Source organism: Melozone crissalis, unplaced genomic scaffold, assembly GCF_028551555.1.
Source record: "Melozone crissalis strain CALT ecotype California unplaced genomic scaffold, PUWL_Pcris_2 ptg000057l_1, whole genome shotgun sequence".
Taxonomy (NCBI): domain Eukaryota; kingdom Metazoa; phylum Chordata; class Aves; order Passeriformes; family Passerellidae; genus Melozone; species Melozone crissalis.
Window position 1 is genome coordinate 8,147,003 of NW_026535835.1, and position 19,476 is coordinate 8,166,478.

General features: G+C 45.6%; 1 protein-coding gene across 1 annotated transcript in view; it reads left to right on the plus strand.

Moving 5' to 3' along the window:
- Positions 1–12,561: 12,561 nt before the first annotated feature.
- Positions 12,562–19,476, plus strand: part of TAOK1 (TAO kinase 1) — a 62,444-nt gene continuing 55,529 nt past the window's right edge. The window contains exon 1 of the mRNA XM_054286984.1: positions 12,562–12,646. The gene's annotated coding sequence lies outside the window, so the exon portion shown is untranslated. The remainder of the gene's footprint in view (positions 12,647–19,476) is intronic.

Here is a 19,476-nt window from a genome sequence, read left to right on the forward strand (position 1 = left end):
TTCAAGCCCCTTGCCATGACAGGCTGTAATGAAGGACCTTGCTTCCTGAGAGGAGGCAAAGAGTAGGTACTTGCTTCCTAAAGATAGCCCAGATTCCTTTGAATTCCCAGTTGCAAGCTAGCAATTGCAGGCAGGGGAAGACAACCCCCAGTGCTTACAACCACAGGGCTACAGATGTTGAGAGATTAATGGCTCCTGGGTAGTTTTTCTTGCCCAATGCAGCATTGCTCACTTCAGTGCCCTTCCGGGGACAGAGTCAAGTTCCTTTAAAATGCCTCAGTATCTGCTACAGAAGGCTGTTCCTTACCTATGGACTTTACTGAACCGGATTTATTACTGATTCCTGCCTTCAGCACAGCTGAGTCAGAGCAGACAGGCAAATCACTGTTTGCTTTGGGAGGGTTGGTACTGATCAGGACACGGGCAAGCAGCGTGGGGTGCAAATTCTGTTTCCCTGTGGGCGTGCCAGTGTAGGCAGGGAGAGGGACAGGGACTGGCATTCACAGCGAGCCAGGGGCTGTGGACAGAGGTGTGGAGAGTGAGGAGAGTGGGGCTATCGCAACAGGAGCCAGTCTGGGTGCATTCTGCCTGTGTTAGCACACTGCTGCGCCCAAACTAATCGCCTCTGGATCTTATCCAAACGCCAAGCTGAGTGCCTACTACATCAACAGCCTGTTTTCCCCACTGGGAAGTGACCTGTTGCAAAAGGCAGAGCATTTAAGGAAACAACAAAGTTTTATACCCACACAATTCATGGGGGAAATAACTTCAGAAAGCCTAAGGAGCACGGAGCCTTTATGACCAGCTGGGATGGGCAGGTTGCAGTGCTGCTGCCTCCTCCTCCTCCCATTACCTAAGCAGCTCATTTGCAAAGAAGCAGAGACTGATGAGCTACATTTACAAGCTGGGCAGGGCAGACCAAGGAACAGCTCTCACTGAAGGGAAGGAGCAGGCTGTGGTGAGAAATTGCAGTGCTCAGAAATGACTGTACTAACTGGTCACGATGATGGTATTGAGTTGATTTCACCTATAACCTGTTCTAACTGCAGTCTGCAATTAATGTGGCCTGTAGCATCTAAATGCACTGGGAGCACACAAGTAGGGATGCAGAGCTCCCTCTTCTATTGGCAGCTGACTTCCAGCTGCACATCAAATGAAATTCTCAGCAAGCCAATCATGCGCATAATTCTCTCCATACTTGTCAATATGGAGATGTATTTGGCTGAAGTCTCCCCCTTGTGAGGCAACAGGAGCCATTTTAAATAGGTAGGGACAGAAGCTGGTCCTACAAGACTCACACTAGTTTAAGAGAACAGTAACTACAGTGCTTTTGCCCTATTTATAGTGCTTACTCAAAGCAAACCTGAGGTCTTATCAGTCCTTCTGATAGTGACAGTGAAGGTGGCTCAGTGTGAAGATGGCCCTGCATGAAGAATAGATTGGATCATAAATGCAGAACAGCTGCTTAAGCAGAACACCAGGAAAAGAAGCAATGATGTTGCTGGGCAGAGAAAAGCATTGCAAGAGCACACACATAACCTCCTTCCTCCAAAGGCGCATGCGCACTGCTCTCAGTCAGTCACATTTCTCTCAAGCTTCCTGGTAGCAGCATCAGCAAGCGCATTCTGTCACATCTGACTGGCTACAGGACTGTCCTCATCTGACAGTAATGACCTGGCCTCGATTTTTCACATTTTTGTTGTCTCCTTCCCCTCTTTCAGCACTATGAAAGCACCAGGCATGAAACCTGCAGCACAAAGGAAATTCTCACTAGCACAGCCTGCTGCAGTACACTTACCTCAGCAGCACAGGAGCTGCAGGCATGGCAAACCTCACATAACCTACATTAGATTCCCATAACGTTCCAAATCAGGCACTTAACTTCCAGACTTGGCTGAGACTCATCTCCATGGCCAGACTTAGTATACACAACAGAGACTAAAACTCTGAGGATCATGGTGTGCAGCTTTGCTCCTTTGGTAAAATGTAATGCTCTACAAAAACAGACAGTTCGACCCCATAAAAACAGCCTATTTTTGGCCCAAGAACAAATGCTGAAATCCCCCTAGAACTAAGGGCCATCCAGATTTCTCCACATGCAAATTGCACTGTAAAAGATCAGCTCTCTGGTTGAATGGCCACAGCAAAACACACTTGACATTGCCATGGCCTAGCCTCTGATCCGCCGCTGGCCAGAGGTGATGTCATGGGCTGTGTTCACTGTCTGGAAATGAGGAGCAAGAAACGCTGCATTGGCTGGCCAGCCCATCCAGTGACACATCCTGACATGGGCCACAAGGAGACAGGAACAGACTGATAACTCTCAAACATCATGGAAACAAAACCCCAGGGAGAAGTTGTCTGGGTATGAGCACACTAACTTGGCCAGCAGCAGTGAGTCCGCCCTCGCCTTTGACACTTTAGCCCATCTCTCCCCAGTCCCTTCCCATCTCTTATCACCTCTTTCCTCAAGGCTTTTCAGCTAAACTGCTGCATTGTTTATTCTAGTTCTACCTGCACTGAACAGGAGCAAGAGTGCTCTCCCCATGATGTCACCACCACCTTTGAGAAAAAAGCTGACCTGCAAGCTATTTCTAGCCACATTGTAAAGTTGTGGAGCTATTTTGGTCACATCTCTGTATGAAAGCTGCAGGACGCTGACAGGCTCAATGATTGCCTAGGGCAACAGGGGCTTTAACTGGGAACGGGCACAGCTTGCAACTTTGCATTAAAGCTTCTGTGCCCTTCCCATGCCATAGGAGTCTTTAGACCAAGATTTGATTTCCCTTCCTTTTAGGAAAGGGTAACACACCTTCCTGAATTCTGCTGGATACCAGAGGCTCTGCAAGGCCTTTGCAGTGATGGCCTATCTCGAGCTCTGCAGAAGGTACTATTTATTCACTATTTATTCTGTGGGATCCCTCAGTCCCATTTGCCTCATTCCCTAGGAGGAGGCAGGTGCAATTATAAGTTCCCAAAAACACTGAACAAGATTTTATCAATCTTCCTTTGAATCAGACCTCTGTAAAAGATCAATAAACATTAGACTAGTGCCTGCTGAGAAGTCAGGGGCATGTAACTCTGTGTAGGTAAGAGGAAGAACAGAAAGGAATCATTAGCATGGCAACATGTTGTTCTGAATCCAGAGTAATTCCTGGGAGCTGTGGGGTACGTCCAGGGCATCGGGCAGAAGGTGCCTGGTCTAGACAGTTGTTTTCTCTGGAGTGCCCAAGGGTTGGCTGCCAAGTTTGCTGGGGCTCTGTAGCAAATGCAAAGCACAGGCAAAGTAAAAGTCAAGGGAACTGGATTTAATAGAATTAAGCCCAGAGACACAGAAGGAATCTTGAAGGATATGAGGTAAATGAGAGGAGAGAAAAAAACCCAAACAAACTGGTGTGTTTAGGACAGGGAGAGATGAGTCAGATCTATAAAGAAGGAACAAGAGAGTAACTATATGACAGTTTATGAACAGCTGTCATCCAACCCTCCCAGAAAATGTGCCAGAAACTGCTGTCTGCAGCTACAGTGCATGTTTTCCCAAGACACCTCAGTGGTGTTAACAATTCCACACCTTCCCCATTTGGAACAAGCCCCTAACGCAGCAAGAATAATCAGAATTTATCAAGTCAGATTTCAAAGTGTCTCTCCTCTATTTTCTCCCCCAACTTTCTTCTAAAGGTGATTTGTTAACACTTCTTACACTAAAACCTACATCCTGCTTCTAAGGTGAGCCACTCCTTACTTCACTGATGCAACTTGCACCTGCTTTCATGAGTCAGCACAAGCCACATATCTCCTCCACAGCCGGATCAGTGCCTGCTAACAGGATGAACTGTCCCAGGCAAACACAGGTGACCAGCTGCAAACAGATTTGATATGCAGACCATCACTGTGTTTCACTGGGTATCTCAGCAGAAGGAGCTGGTTTAACTCATTTGGTCCCACACAAGCACTAATCTGTGTTATACACTTTGCAATCTTCATGCCAGGAAAATCAGCTGACCATTAACTAATATCTTATGACATGTAAATTGAAACTAGCTTAATAAGAATTTAGCTTTTTAGCCAATAGGTAGAAATGACATGGACAGAATAGTATTGTTTAATATGCTGTTATTTTAGCAGGACAGAATGGAACTGTCACAGTTCACATCAGACACAGAGATGTGTCCAGCAGCAATATGTCAAGACCTGTTGGATCAAAAAGCTCAATGAAGTGGTTTGTGTTTCAGCTTCCCCCAGAGCTATGCACAAGACTAGCAGCAAGCATTACACAGTGAAAATGTTTTGGTCAGATGAAATGACATAGCAACATGTTGCATAATTCCCCTGCTGAGCTTAAGCAGCCCTTCTTTGGGACACTGCACAAGCAGGATAACAAACACAGCACAAGAGTGTCTGACACAACAGATAATCTATCAGCTCCTGGTAGCAGAATTTTGCTAGTGTAGGAAGTAACTACTTCACCCTTCATCATCTCTCTAGACTCTTAGTTTTCATCCATTATCACACAATTTTATTGTGAGAGCATTACTGGCATCATCACTTGTCTCAACTGATTATTTAATGGAGATATCCTATCACCCTCTCCACAATGTAGATATTTTTCTAGTAAATATCAAGAAACTGATTTTTTTTTTTTTAATATTCCTACACCTGTGCAATTTTCCGGTGTGGAAACACCAGGCATACAGTAACAAATCAGATGCAGCTCACCCCATAGACGTAGACAGGGGTTGTCCACCAATTGTGTGGATCCTGGCAAGAGCACACACCACACTGGAGCTGACGACTGCAGTTGTTCCCAATCTCCTCTAGGGAGTGCAGTCGGAAAGGAAGAGACGGAACTGCAGCGCACATGCCAGCTGGGAATCGGTGACTCAGGATATTCAGTCACAAATGGTGTCTGTCCATTTCCAGCTGAAGGCAGGGAGGAGCAATGAGGTTTGAGCTTGACCTAAGGGCAGAATTCTACTAGAACCCCAGCTATGCTTTACTGTGTGAGACAAAGGTCTGCCAAGATACTAAAAATCAAGATGTAAATCAAGCAATAGGACTTCAAACACTAGATCAATCATTTAAGGCAACATCCCCACAGCTGAATGCAGCATGGACAACACTTTTATGGAGATTCCATCTCTTATGCCCAAGTACATCATGATGTGAATCCATCAGGTCATCCAGCAAAGATATGCCTAGTCTGCAAACATCATCCAGGCCTTGGTCTCTGCACAAAGAACATCAGAGACATTTTTTAGAACTAGATGTATTTTTGTGTGCACATGCACAGTGCTCAGTACTAGAAACTGTGCAGACCCATCAACTTATTTCCCCACGGATTTACAAAACAGCTAAGGAGATATAGCACCTGTCTGATCTCTGTGCTAAAGAATCATGGATTAAAAGGCCTAAAGTCACCTATTTTTTCCTTACAAATGATATGCATGCATTGATTCTGTGATCTGCTACACCTTCCTTAAAGAAGGACCAGAATGTAAAATGTATCTACTCAGGATTTTTGCCCTCTTCCCCTATCCCAAAATAATAACAATCCCTGTCCCACACTCAAGATAAAAAACTGTTAAGAAATACAGAAGTCATACTACCACCTACCTAAGGCAAGGGGTAAGGGAACAAACTCACCAGGTAAGTTTGTGCAGGAGGGATGTACAAACATTCAGACAGAGGCCAGAGCTGATCCCAAGCACAGCAGAGGATGCAGTGACTTCTACAAAGTTACTGACACTCTGTGACCAAGCAGCTCTGTGGAACCAGTGAGAAGCTGCAGCTTTGAGAAACCAAGAGACAGTAACTGTTGCTGCTTTTGGACAAAGCTTCCAGGCTGGCACAGACAGCTTTGCCACATACAGGAATTACCTACAGCAAAACAGGAGCAGACATTCACGTGTCCTTAGGACTGCAACCAGACCAACAGCCAGGGATTTCACTTTCAGTTTGAGTAGCAGCAGATGTCTGTGTACCACAAGGCCCATTACTGACATAAGAAAAAAAAAATAAAGAAAAGTCTGTAGATGCTGTGATAAATAAAAAGGAACCATTGGCTCTTTCTTGTCCTTGCAAATAACAAAGCATCTCCTCCCTGACATGTCCCATTTACTCTTAAATTTTCCTACCAGCATTGATTTCTGTTGCTGTCTTGAATAATACAGGTGGTTTTTTAAATGAAAGCAGGCTTAGCACCAAGAGATCCTCAGAAATCTGTAAGAATATTCCTGGTGAGGGCATAATTGATTTCCAGGGAGATGTTTATGATGTATGCATTATCACAATCTCAGAACTTCCTTCCCCACCTATTTAGGATTCCCACACTGGATTACAACCTGCCTTCACATAAGAGATGTTGAAGCTTTCAATGAGGTCACAGCAGCCTCTGACAAGCACTGATGGGTGAGTCATGCTGCAGTAGCCAGAGATACTAGCAACACATTTGTTAATCTGTATGCAGTCTAACTCTTTTTTTGGTCTAGAATTTTATTCAAGGGTGAAATACAATGTCTCAGAGATAGGTGACTGCAGAATTGCTGAAGAGCAAGGCCACAGTTTCACAATTGTCTTAGGGATTATAAGAATCAGTGCCTGGAAGCAAGTTTACAACAATGTAAAATGTTGTTTTACCTATAAAATCTGTAAAACAAGAGATCAAGATCTAGATAGGGTCAACAGCAGAGCTGTTCATTGCAGATCACTGGAAAAGCCACCATGCTGATATGGAATCTAGGAGTTCTCAGAGAGTTCCACCAACTCTTGTCCAGCAGTTCCACTCATCCTCTCCAGCAAACTCTTCCAGAGGTACCTCCCTGTACCACGGTCAGCTGAGGTAAATACACATCCCTACACCAGCCAGCCCAGGGTAGTCACAGCCCTGTCAGGCTGGGGTCTGAGCTGAGACAGCAACACTAACCCAGCAGGGTCAGGCACAGAACACTCTCTTCTGCTGACCCAGCTGCGAGGGAAAACCTGTGGAGAAGGATTAGATCAGACAACAGCAACTTCTTGAACCACCACGTCAAAATTCTCCATGGAAGCTTTGGAAATGAGCAAAAAGGACACAGAAAACCATGGAACAAGTGAGATATAGGGAATAAGTGCATGACAGCAGAAAAAAGCTTCTTCATCTTGGCTAGACTACTGGACAGCCAAGAAAAAAAACCAATAATAAAGGGAAGAGACAAAATAAATCTAAAATAAATCCTGCAGATGGAGAACAAAGAAATTAAATGCTGTTGTATTTTCATTGCTGTGAAGCTAAATTAAGCTTCCTAAGTCAAGCAGAGAAATAATTGGTTTAGATTTCTATTCAGAAGACAGCATGAGCAGCAAGTGCCAGTGGAACAACTAACAAAAGGTGTCTTCCCTCAGAGAAAGCAAGCCAGCAGATTGCATAACTGAAATGAGTTTCCTCCCAGTTTCACATTATTAGTCACCTTTCTCCCTTCTCTGCCAAAGGCCTCTTCTTACCCATCCATCCAAGGACCAGAGCCAAGGCCTTTCCTGTGCTGCTTCTTTCCATCAGTCACTCTTCAAGATCAAGGACTCCATAATACTGGTCCATGTACCCATTGCAGGTATTCTGAACCAATGCCAGAGTAAAACCCCCCTCAGCCCTGCTGCTGGGAAAAATCTGAGATACCTGAACAGACTCTCCTTGTCATGGCCCAAAAAACAGTTAGTTCCAAAATTCTCAGAAGATTTCAAAGGAAATTTATTGCAAAGGCCCATGGAAGAGCCCTCACTAGCAGAAGACATGGTACCTAGAGTCCCTTGGAAACCTGTTTGACTCAGGTGGAAATGACCTACTGGCATTTATTTGTAATTGCCCAGCATGGCAGTGGATGGGGAAGGAAAAGCTGTTGAGTCACACTGGAAGCCACTTTTCCACTTCTGTCTGGTTTCCCAGAGGGCAGAGTCAGAAGGCTGAGATTCTGTTTATGTCTCTGACACTCATTTCCCATATGACCTTGGCAAGTACTTCTTCTTGTGCCACCATTTCCCCATTTCCTAACAGCTAAAACCACTCAACTCGTGGAACAATCATAAGTGCACAGCAAGGAGCATCTAATAAAAGGTAAGAGAAGAGTGAAGTATTATAATTGTTGTCATAGAATACAAAGCAGTTACGTAACAATGTCAGTATTGCTTCATTTTTGTCCTTACAACAGAACTGTCAGAGGGACACTGCCTGACACGGTATCTTCATCCCAGTGGATGTACCCGAGCATTGACATCATTGATACAAAACCAGATTGTTGTCATCTGGGAGACTCTACCTCGTTTATTGTGACCAGCCTTTCTCTAGAACATGTTTTTCCTGTATAACCTCATAACCCATAATAATGGCCCAAAGTGCACTATAGGAATGATGGCAGGTTTCATGTGCTAGTAAAATCAAAACAATTCCTCACTTGTGCATTGCACAACTAGTCATTCACTAAAACACACAAGTGCTTATCTTCTCTGCAAGCAGAAAACAAGCTGAAACTTAGTTTCTAAATTAGTACATCGTACAAAGAACACTTTCTAAAAATCCCAATGGCATGAAAGAATTGGCTAAATTACACTCTACTTGTATGATAACAAGTTTCTAAGAAAAAGCATTGATAACTGCTGTCCACAGCTGCTACATAATTAATAACCAAATTTCTCTGTTTCAAGTGCTACGATTTCTTCTAAAATTTACAATTGTTTGCTTAAAAATAACCAGATTCAAGCAGCATTTGGACCAAAGGCTGAGGAAGGCATGGCTGTAATTACAGCACCTGAAACTGTGCCCTAATCACACTCTTATCTTTCTTATCTACTGCAAGTATTTATAAAGCAATGATTACTGTACTAGGCCCCGTCACTGCTCTGAGTTAGTTCTGAACCAGCACCTTCATTTGGCATAAGAAGTTTACACTGCTTGAACTGGTGTCATTCTGCTGAGACAAAGCCAAGCTTCTCATCACTTCAAGTCATTAAAAAAAACAAACTGTGACACCTCTACAGGAGCAGGGGTGTTAACCCCAATGTCCTGGCCAAACTCCCTGCTCGAGTAATTACAACGTGCCTTGAAGAAATTCTTGCCACAGTTTCCTTTGGACTCAGTATTGTTCTCTACTTCCTCTCCTACAATATCATTGAGAGCTGGTGCAAGCTCTTAAAGGTCCTGTCCATGTTGGAATGTTCTATGGGTCTAATCCAGGGCCAGCTCTGCAGCAGCACATTGGGAGCAGTGTGTTGAAACCAGTTCTGCCTGTCAGCTGAACCGCTAGGCAATTTGTAATATTTATTTATTGATGTTCTGGCACCTCCTTCAGACAGAATTAACTTTGGGTATAGCTATCTGACAGATAGACTGGTGTAAATCCCAGATGCAGACACACATAAACCTGTTTAGTTCTTAAGTGGACTAAAGTTGCATCAGGAAATTAGCAAATGAAGCTCAACTAACTTTCTAGATACTTACTATGGTGTTTTGAGAAGGCAGCAAGAACACACCTAATGCAATGGACTAGGAAAGCCAAATGTGCTGCTTAGTTCAGCTGGTGACAATAAACAAATTTCACACTGGCTGTTCCTTCAGAACTCCAGTGAACTTTTTCCAGTCTGTTCACAGACTATACTGTATATTTTTGAAGCAGTCACTGAATACATATCAGATGCAGGTCTAGCATTTCAAGTAAAATACTTGATAGTTAAGGGCAAAGCATTATTCACATTTTTCCACAGCCACTGTTAAGAGACTCTAAGGATTTTTACCTAGACCTCTCATTATCTTTCACATGTGCAACACTAAGAGCTGTGGCCCAGACTCTCTGCTGGCATTTGTTGGGTTAGCTCCATGGACCTCGCTAGCTCTCATAATTCATGAGCTTTACAGGCAATTTGTCTGCAGGAAGAAGTACAAGATCAAGATTCAGAAGAACCTGATTCTTAACTCCACCTTTTGACCCCGTGGGCGGATCACTCTCTCTTACTGCTCCATTTTGTTCTCCCATCTCCAAAAGCAAATTATACCCACTAATTCGACAAAACAAGTACAAAACCAAATTAGTATCAATAGGCCACGCTCAGCAGATTCACATTAAACACCATTCTTCCAAAATATGAAAACACAAATGTTTACCTTTTAAACATGCCCTTAATTTCCCCAGAAGCGTGCCTCCCGTATTATTTCAGAAGACAGAAACTGTAGTTTCAGAAAGTGGATGGTTTTATTTTTGTGTCATTACAAAAATGCCTTTTAACTTGTCAAATGATACACTACAAATATCTTTGGCAGATGAATGAAACCAAGTTTCCTGTCAAAGCTGCCAACTTCAAGGTTGAGATCATCAGATAAACCTTTAGTTTGCCTCTCCCAATACCCACAACAACATATGTTTGAAGTGATCCATGTTTGTCTCACTTTTCCTATAGGGATTTGAAAAGGCAAAGTATCAGACCACTTTGGGACAAGTTCACAAAACTCTAGATGTGGTCCACAATGGTTATGGCCAATAACATTCCTCAGGTGTCCCCCATCCCAGATTAAAGTCCCCAGTAGCTCTGCCTGTCTAAAGGGTAAATGCAAAATTCACCTAAGCTGTATCCAGGATCACCTGCTGGATACAAAGCTTTCTGTTAGATTATGTGGAAGTTGGAAGGACGTTTGTTTCATCTGTTTTATTTCAGCAGTAGCAGTAATACTGGATTTACAGAGTTGTATAAATTCATCCTGGGGACATCTCAAAATTGAGTATTTGCAGAATACTTTATAACAGAGCGTGCTGTGCCTGCAGTGTAATTCTGAAGTTAAAAACGGAAGCCATCCCTACAAACACACCTTTGACAAACTTTGTGTCTTATGTAACTGTTTCTATTAATTTATTATCAGGATGTCAGTACAAATTGTTATTTTGATGATTCCTTGTCCCCCTACTTCTGAAAGGGAAAGCAACGATAAACACAAGGGAGACTGACCTCAGTGATTTCCTCTCTTCAGACAGGAGCACAATGCGCTCAAACACCATGACAAGGAGAAGTGGACTGTTTAGAATTCCTCCAGCTGTAATCTATAGTAAAAACAAATAAACAAATACGTGACTACAAGATGCGATAATTAATCCCTGCATGAAGCCAACTGTTATCTCTGCTTCGTAGATGGAGATACCAAAGCACACAAAGGCTCAACAACCTACCAAGTTCAACACCCACCACTGTCAGCCAAGGGTACAGTTTAGGAGACCATGTGCTCAACCCATGAGATTTTTTTTCCCTCTTCTGGCCACAACCCAGATACAGCTCGGCCAAGGGCAGGCTGAAATACACCCATTTGGTGAGGGCAGCTACACTAGAGCAGTCACCTACCACGTCCTGGGATTGTCACCCCCTGTAGAGGAGCTGCTCCTGGCCAGAGAGGCACCTCCACTTGGCTCCATGGCCTCACCACAGCCAGCCTGCCCTGAACCCACTGTCCTCTGCCACACTGCCCCCAGAAAGCTCCCACCCGTGCCAGGCCTCTCTCCTACACACGTCCTGGCCCCATGTACTCCCTTGCTGGGCCCCTCATCTCTCTGCCCACTCCACACCTTTGCTCATTCTCCCTGAGGCCTGCTGCCCCTCAAAATGCTGTCTGAGCTCAAATGGCCTCAGCAGCAGCCCCTCACCATCTTCTCCCTCAGGCCCCACACAGCCCTCAGTGTTGCCACATGGGGCTTACACAAACCCTCTGTCCCAAACTCCCCTCAGCCAGCTCTCTCCTGTTCCCCTATCCCTCAGCAACCCCTCACCTGTCCCCTAAAACTGCCTCTCACGCCATAGCCCCTCCTCACAGCTGGTTACTCTCTCCTCATGCCAACGACCCCTCCCCAAGAGACCCTCACACCAAGGGCTCCTCCCCACACAACCCCTCATAGCCGGCTGCCCCCTCCTCACAAGAGCCCACCAGACCAACGCCCTCTCCCCACAGACACCCTCACACCGAGAGCTGCCCGCCCCTCGCACCCGGGACCCCTGAGCCCACCGCCCGCTCCTCAGGCAGCCCCGCCCGCCCCCGCGCCACAACTGCCCCTCCGCCGCCCCCTCGCGGCCCCGCCCCTGCTCCCCCCGCCGCCCCCAGCCCCTCCCGCCGGCCGCGGTGGTGGGGGGGGGAGGGAGAGGGCGGCGAAGTCTCGCGAGAGGGGCGGGCGGGGGCCGCTGGCTGCGGGCAGCGCGGAGCGGCGGCGGCGGCGCAGCCGGAGCCCGGGCGGCGCTGAGGGGAGGTGGCGGCGGGGCGGCGGCAGCGATCGCGGCCCGGCACACGGACCCGCTCCGCCGCGGCGGCACGGCCGGCGCCGCCCGCCCTCCCGCACGCCGCGCCTCCGCGGCGCGGCCTGGCCGCGGCTCGGCGAGCGGGGCCCAGGCAGCGGCGGCGGCGGTAGTGGCGGCGGTGGCGGTGGCTGAGCGCTCCGCCGCGCCCGCCCTGCCATCTTAGGTGCCGTGCCCCGCCGCCTTTGTGCCCGCCGCGCCCGGGCACCCGCGGGGGCCGGGCCCGACGCCCCTCCGGGGGCGCCTCCCCCCGCGGGGCCGCCGCCCCTTGCCCCGCTCCTCCTCCTCCTCCTCCTTCTCCTCCTCCTCCTCCTCCGCGGGGGGCCGACCGGCGCTCCCAGCCCGGCTGCGGCGGAGGGTAAGGCAGGCAGCGCGGCGGGGGTTCGGCCGGGGCGGCCCCGGGAGGGTGCGGGAGGCGGTGGGTGGGGGGGGCGGCCCAGTGGGGCCGGCGCCTCCCCCGCCGCGCTCTGCGGCAGTGCCGCAGGGTCGGGGCCGCCGCCGCCGAGCACCGGCGGGGGAGCGGGCGGCGAAATGGCGCTTCCCGCGGAGGGGCGGCCGCGGGCGGAGGGGTGTTCCCCGCTGTCAGGGGCCGCCGGAGGCCCAGGGCTGGGGCCGGGGCCGGCCCCGCGGCCAGGCGTGCCCAGCGCCGCGGCCCTTTTTGTCTGCGGCTCCCCCGGGGGCTCCTCCGGCCGAGCCCCGACCCCCAGAGGGGCTTTGGGGTCCCTCGAAGACCCGCGCGGATTTATGCCCTTTTATTTTTTTCACCCTTCCCTTTTTTTTTCTTTTTTTTTTTTTCTTTTTTTTTTTTTTTTTTCCTCCATGCCCCTCGCTCCTCCCCAAGCGGTGAGTTTTCAGTGTATATACCATTTTGTTCGGTGCTGGTGTGGGATTTGGCTGAAAGTGACCTATTTTAAAGACCTTTTATTGCTCCCCTCTCAGCAAGGCATGTGGCGGCCGATTCCGTTACCCAAATAGCGTTTCCCAACCATTTTAATTTGTCAGATTAAAACATCTCATGGAGGCTGGATTTCTGTAACCCAGCGTATGGGTATGTCGTTAGAAATATCTCTCACCCAGCTTTGCTGCAAGCATCTTTGGAGCATCAGAGTTGACCTTTGTCACTGTGAAAGCAGAAATAAATACCAAGGCGATACCTGGGAGATGCAGTTGTACCATTGTGTTGGGCGCGGTACAAGAAATGGGGAGGGGGGGAGAGAACCACAGATTAAAATGGTTGTTGTCAAATGTAGATCTTTACATGCCTTCGGAAGAAAATATGACAGATCGGTAACAGCCCTGAGGACTTCTAATATATTTTCTTAGAAAAACGTTTCGTGTTTATCGTGCTTGTCTCTGCTGCTTATCATGGTACGGAGTATTTCATTAGGTGGCATTTTAGTGGCTCTGTTGGTTAAATAGCAGTTGCATTAACTAGTTGAACAAATTGTGTCCTTCACCTTTGACTATTGCATTTTGAGAGCCGTTACAGCAGTGTGCCCATGCATGCCAAGGGCGGATTAATAAGATGTTACCTAAAGGTTTGGATGTTATTGATTCCTTACTATTAATGCTATTTATAGTGCGTTTGACATGGCTCTTGTTTTATGTATTTGGATAAAGGTTATCAGCTTGGAATGTTTCAGATGAAACGTTTCAAAAAACCACCCTAAAAAAAAATATATATATATATATAAAAAAAATTGAACAATATAGTTCAAATCCTCAGTGTCTGAAAAACAGCTTTAGCAGATAGCACATAATAGTGAAAACCGTGGAAAACTGATACATTTTGACACTAGGGAAGGCTTGTTTTCATATTTCAGGATTACAGAATAGCAACTTCTGTTGCAATAAATACAGTTTTTGGTATGCTTTTCTTGAGCCTGTATTTTCCTTGCCTTTGTGCCTCCTCATAGTTAGTGTGCCATAGTTTCTGCTACTTATGTCCAAGGGCAAACCTAATCAACGATTGGCTTGAGCCTTCATATTAGATTCTCCACAACATTGGCCTAGTTCTGACTGGTATGTTTGCCATTTTTAGGACTCCTCTTCCTTTTATCCATTTGCTGAAATACATTGATAAACTTGAACCTCAATTTGTCCTTTGAACTTGACAGAAGGTTTTTCTCCTCTGTTAACAATATCTCAGTGAAGAGAAGGAGGTTCTGATGGAACAGTCTAATTTTAAGTTTAATCCTGCTGAAATACAGCTGCCTGAAGTAAAAACTCTTTGGATAGTTGGATATTATTTTGCTTTTTAAGTTGAATAAATTAAGTGTTGCCTGTACAGGACCATATGTTGGCATTAAAATTATGCACAGATAAGGTGGCTTAGGCCTCAAGTTAGACTATTTGAAAAAGTTATCTATGTCCTGCTGTTAAATACCAGTATAAGCTAAACTGGAGAACTTTTAACGTTTACTTACAGCTAAATAACATTTCCAATTGTGCAGTTTTCATCTCTAGCTCTATTCACCAGATTTTGTCTCCAGAATAACATGTTTTTAATGAGTAGTAGGACAGTCTCAGGTTTTATGCTTGGTGAGATTCATTAGAAGAGAAACAAATATTACACTAATAATTACATCTTCAGATGTATCCTAGTAGTGGATTTCCTGTAATGAGGATGTTTTGTAGAGAACAATAGATATGGCAGCAATTTCAGAGATTTGTTTTAAAGATGTTGTAGGTAGCTGACTCTGCAGTAGTGAGTTCCACTTTGACACAACCCTTGCATACTCAACATTAGGTGGTTTCCAGGTGCTTGGTTTTTTCAGATGTAATTTTCTTTCTAGCAAAGACAGACTGGATGTACTGCTGCTGGTGTCTGTCACTTCTGCGAGGATAAACTTGTAAGGTCATTTCCAAAATATGCCTCATAGAAGTTTTTTTGACAGTATAGGTATTTTGTCAAGTAAGAAGATAATTAAGGTTGATCTGGCTCTCTTTGTGACCCAGAAGTGGTGAGGAAGCTATGGTAAATACCACCTGCCTTATTCCCTTCTCAGTGTGTTTTGAAGAACACTCCCATAATCACTAAGATCCTATCTTAGAAGCATTTTCTGTTGTGTTCCTGTTCATATTAAAATCATGTAAACAACATCCTGTTAGTTTGAAGTGCATACTAGAAATTAGAAAAATCTTTGGTGTTACCAGGGGTGAGCCATGCTCTTGCCTTCTGAATGGCAGTGCTGCTGGGGGGCCCTTACCTTTTTTCCTGTTCAGGTGTGCTGTGCAGTGTCAAGGATTTTACTTTTATTTCCTTTTGTGATCCTGGACAAAGGGAAGAGCTGAGCTCCAACCCTGGCCTGGAGTCATGTCTGAACTGGAAAGTTTCCTGGGTCTGACTGCAAGAGTTTCAGTTCTGTCCTCTCCTGGTTAACCATGCTTGGGACAAGCTTGCCTGTAACAGCACAGAGCAGGATGATTTAATACTTTCTGAGACCCACATCTGTCTTTTCTTGTATGATATTGAGTGTGTCCTACTCTTCTCCACCAAGTGCTCATTCTGGATGGACACAGTGCAGGATGAAGCCCTGGTGTGTGGGGCCTGGTGCTCTTTGGCAAATTCCCCTTACTGAGGTGTCAGTCCTGTCCCCCACCTGCCTCTCCATGTGTCATTCCATTGGCTCTGGTCTTTGATCCTGCACCAGCAGAAAGCAAACCTAAGGAAAAATGCAGTTTTGTGTCAGCTTGGTGGTCTGAAATGCTCAGTGCACAGTGAGGGGAGGTTAGAGACAACCCCAGGGGCTGGGCTGCACCACCACAGCCAGCAGTGAGGTTTAAAAACAGAGGTGGCTGGTGGCACTTTTTGCTAAACTTGTAGTGGTTAGGGTTCAGGATTCTTTGTTTGTATTGTCCTTTCACATGCTGAGACATTGCTGATTATACATTGATTTCTCTGTGGAGAAGAGACTGAAAAAAATTCAATGGACAAAGGGTCAGAAAATCACTGAACCCCTCATGTGAAGTTCCAATAGGAGAATCCTTCCTGTGAAAAAATTTAAAATATAAAAACATTAAATCAGAGGTGAAATGCAAAGTGTCTGAGGGGAAGAAGTGTGCAGAAAATAGTAGGAAAAGATAGAGAGCTGTTTAAAAGCAGGGTTGGCTTTTATACACTATTCCTTCCTCTTTGCCTAAGTGCTCATTTACAGTACAGAACATGGAGGAGGGAACACTTTCTGAAGGCCCTTAGAAAGACAATGGACATTAGCCAGCACAGTGGGGGCTCCAAACATGGTTTTTAAAGCAATTTTTAAACAAATACTTGATGATCACTGGAATTACAGCATTTTTTAATTGTGAAAGAGAAGCCATTAGGAACTTCTAATACTTGATGAGAAGTCAGTGCATTATTACTCTTGATTTTTTTTTTTTTCACATTCTGATAAATCTTTGTTTCTTTGCCAGAAGAAGAGGCAAGGTAGCCCCTGTAAACAAAACGTGAAATTGCCAAAGCAGCAATAAGTTTTGTCTAAACGAAGAAGTTTCTCCAGTTCAATCAGAGCTTGCTGAGGACAGATCTACAGCATTAGTTACACACCTAGAGCTTGGAGGTGAGGTTTCCTTTCTCTTAGGGGTTGGTGAGGACAGTCCAACGTGAGTTTGAGTGCTGATGGCTTCTTAATACAACTGGACAGTAGCTTGTAGTTTTGCCTGCTGTATTGCTTGGCTGGAAACAGTTTTGATTTTTCTTTAGGGGTCAGGATGGGGTGACAGCATGAGATTTACATATTGAGTATTGTCCTCAGGATGGAAAAGGCTTGAAATGTTTGGTTTGGGGGAAAAGTTAGATCTTGAGGAAAAAAAGTAAAAGTCACAAAACTTTAAAGCTGGCAGGCTGTTCAGTTTTCTGTGCCTGTGATCTTCCAATGACCCTTATTACACTCCTGGCTACAGCCATACAAATATTTTCTTTAGAGTGAGATGTAATTTTATAAAAACAGTTTTCTCCTATGCTCATTGAGTTCAGCATGTTTACAGGGCAGCCTCCTGTCAGAATGTGGGGGGACAGTGCCTGTGAGTTTCATTGGAAGCTTTTATTGCAGGTCAGCTTTATCAATCCATATTTGAAAGGAAAATTTCTGATGTTTACTGGTAATCTCAGAGATTTTTGCTATAGCTTTAGACTGAAAGCCAACATGTATTACACTTGATTTCTTAAAATGTGAATAAAGTTGCTTTCAACCTTCCACTTAGTTCACCTAAATTTTAAAACTTCTTTTACTTTCATTTAGCCTTCTGTCATTAGTTGAGCACTGCTGAACACAGATTTTGGGGGGGTTAGGCCCTTAGGATCAGTCCTTCCCTTTGCATTCCTGGTTCAGCTTCAGCTCACTCTGCTCTGACTGATTTTTATTGTCTGGAAAGCTTTGGGGTCCAGGAGCATGGGAAGGAGGAATATGCAAGTACAAGTATGTTGGAAGTGTGGGGAGCATTTCTTGTAGCACTTTTGGCTTGTTCCCCATCCATGTGTTCAGTCTGTTTTCAAGCACCCAGCAATCCTTCCTCTTCCCTGACATCCCACTGCTCAGGGGCAGTGACAGACCCATGAGCCCATGCCCAGAGAAATGTTGGACTGAGATTTCTTGGAAAGAATCTCATGTGCTATTGCACATATTTGTTATTTTTGCCTCCTTCACCATTCTTAATATGCAGTTCTCATTTCCCACCTCAGTCCCCTTTTAATTGGTGACTGTCCCCTCCCTCCTCAGCTGAGATGAGATATGAGGAGAGGTTATTTTTGCTAGTGCTGTTTCTCAAATAGGCCACGGGTTTTCAGTAAGTAGTGCAGTAACTTTCTCCATCAGTATTAGCATTTCTCAAGCTGTGTCCTGGTGGCAGTGCAACATGTTTCTCCTTTAGTTCTGCCTTGCAGTTGTCACTAACATTAACTCCTCCCAGTTCCCACTTCCTTGTAACCCAATCTGAATAAAGATCATGGGATTTGAATGTGCCTTGCTTTGCTGCTGCTGCTCTGGATGTTTGGGTTGTGTTTGTGCTCTTTGTAAACTGTGTGCTGTGATCTTCTTTTTGGCTTTGCCTGTTTCAAGGAGCAGTTGACAGTTGTTAAAATCAGTTCTGGGCCAGCTGTGATTTGATGCGATTAAACTGTGTTAAATGTGTTCCAGAACTGTTTCCTGGCCTAGATAGCAAACTAGTTAAACCCTGGGTTTGGAATCTATTTTGGTATGATTTCGCCCTGTACCCCTAGGTAAGCTGTGTCCCTCTTTGAGGGTCAGACAGAACACAGGGGCTGTGCACAGCACCCGATCTTCTGCCTTCAATCCATCACTCTCCTCTGTCTCCTTGGGCTTTTTAAATTGGTCTTTGCATATCCAAGTCTTGTCTTGAGAATTATGTGCTGGACTGGCTGCACAAATGTGGTTTTGCCACCCATACAGACCAAGGTGCAGTGATCTGATTTTCACTGGCATCAGCTGAGCTGATACAAACCCCCCTTTATATTGGCTTGGTGCATCTGGGTGTGCAGCCAGGCTCTTGGATTGGGGTTTTTATGAAGGCTTGCAACTTCAGTTAAAAAAGAGGGTAACCTTGGCCTTGACAAAAATTCCTGCTGTCTCCCAGAAGTGCATGTCAGAGTTGGGAAGGAAATAATGATACATTTCAGAGGCAGTGCCTTGCGAAGAATGCCAAGCTCCATTTTTATTATGGGTTAATTGCCATATTCAGGCAAACCCTGAACTCTTACCTGTGTTTTTGGCTTAATTTTCCTTCTTCCCTTTCCACACAAACCCCCTCTAACACATGCTTTGAAGTGTTTAAAACTAGGTTAGTCTCTGGCTGGAGGTGTGTGGTAGAACCTCCTTTTAATTCTTGCTGGGACCTGCCCGTTTTGCAGCAAGAATGCAGGCGAACCCATCTGAATGCTGATCATCTGGCCTTTGTAAGTGATGGAAGGTTATTTTTCCCTTCATTTGGCACAATACATGGGCAAGGAAATCCTAGAGCATCTCCATTCCAGAAGCCACCTTGAGTGGCCAGATCTGGACAAATTGGAGTGCTCATGGAGGAGGAGAGGAGGGCTTAGTGAGGATGCTGGGGCTGAATTTAGGTGGTTGCATGACAATCACTGGAGATATTTCCTTCTGCTTTCAGAAGATGTTGCTGTCAGCTGCTAGCTCAGTAGTTGACCACATTCTTAGCAGATCAGCCTACACATAT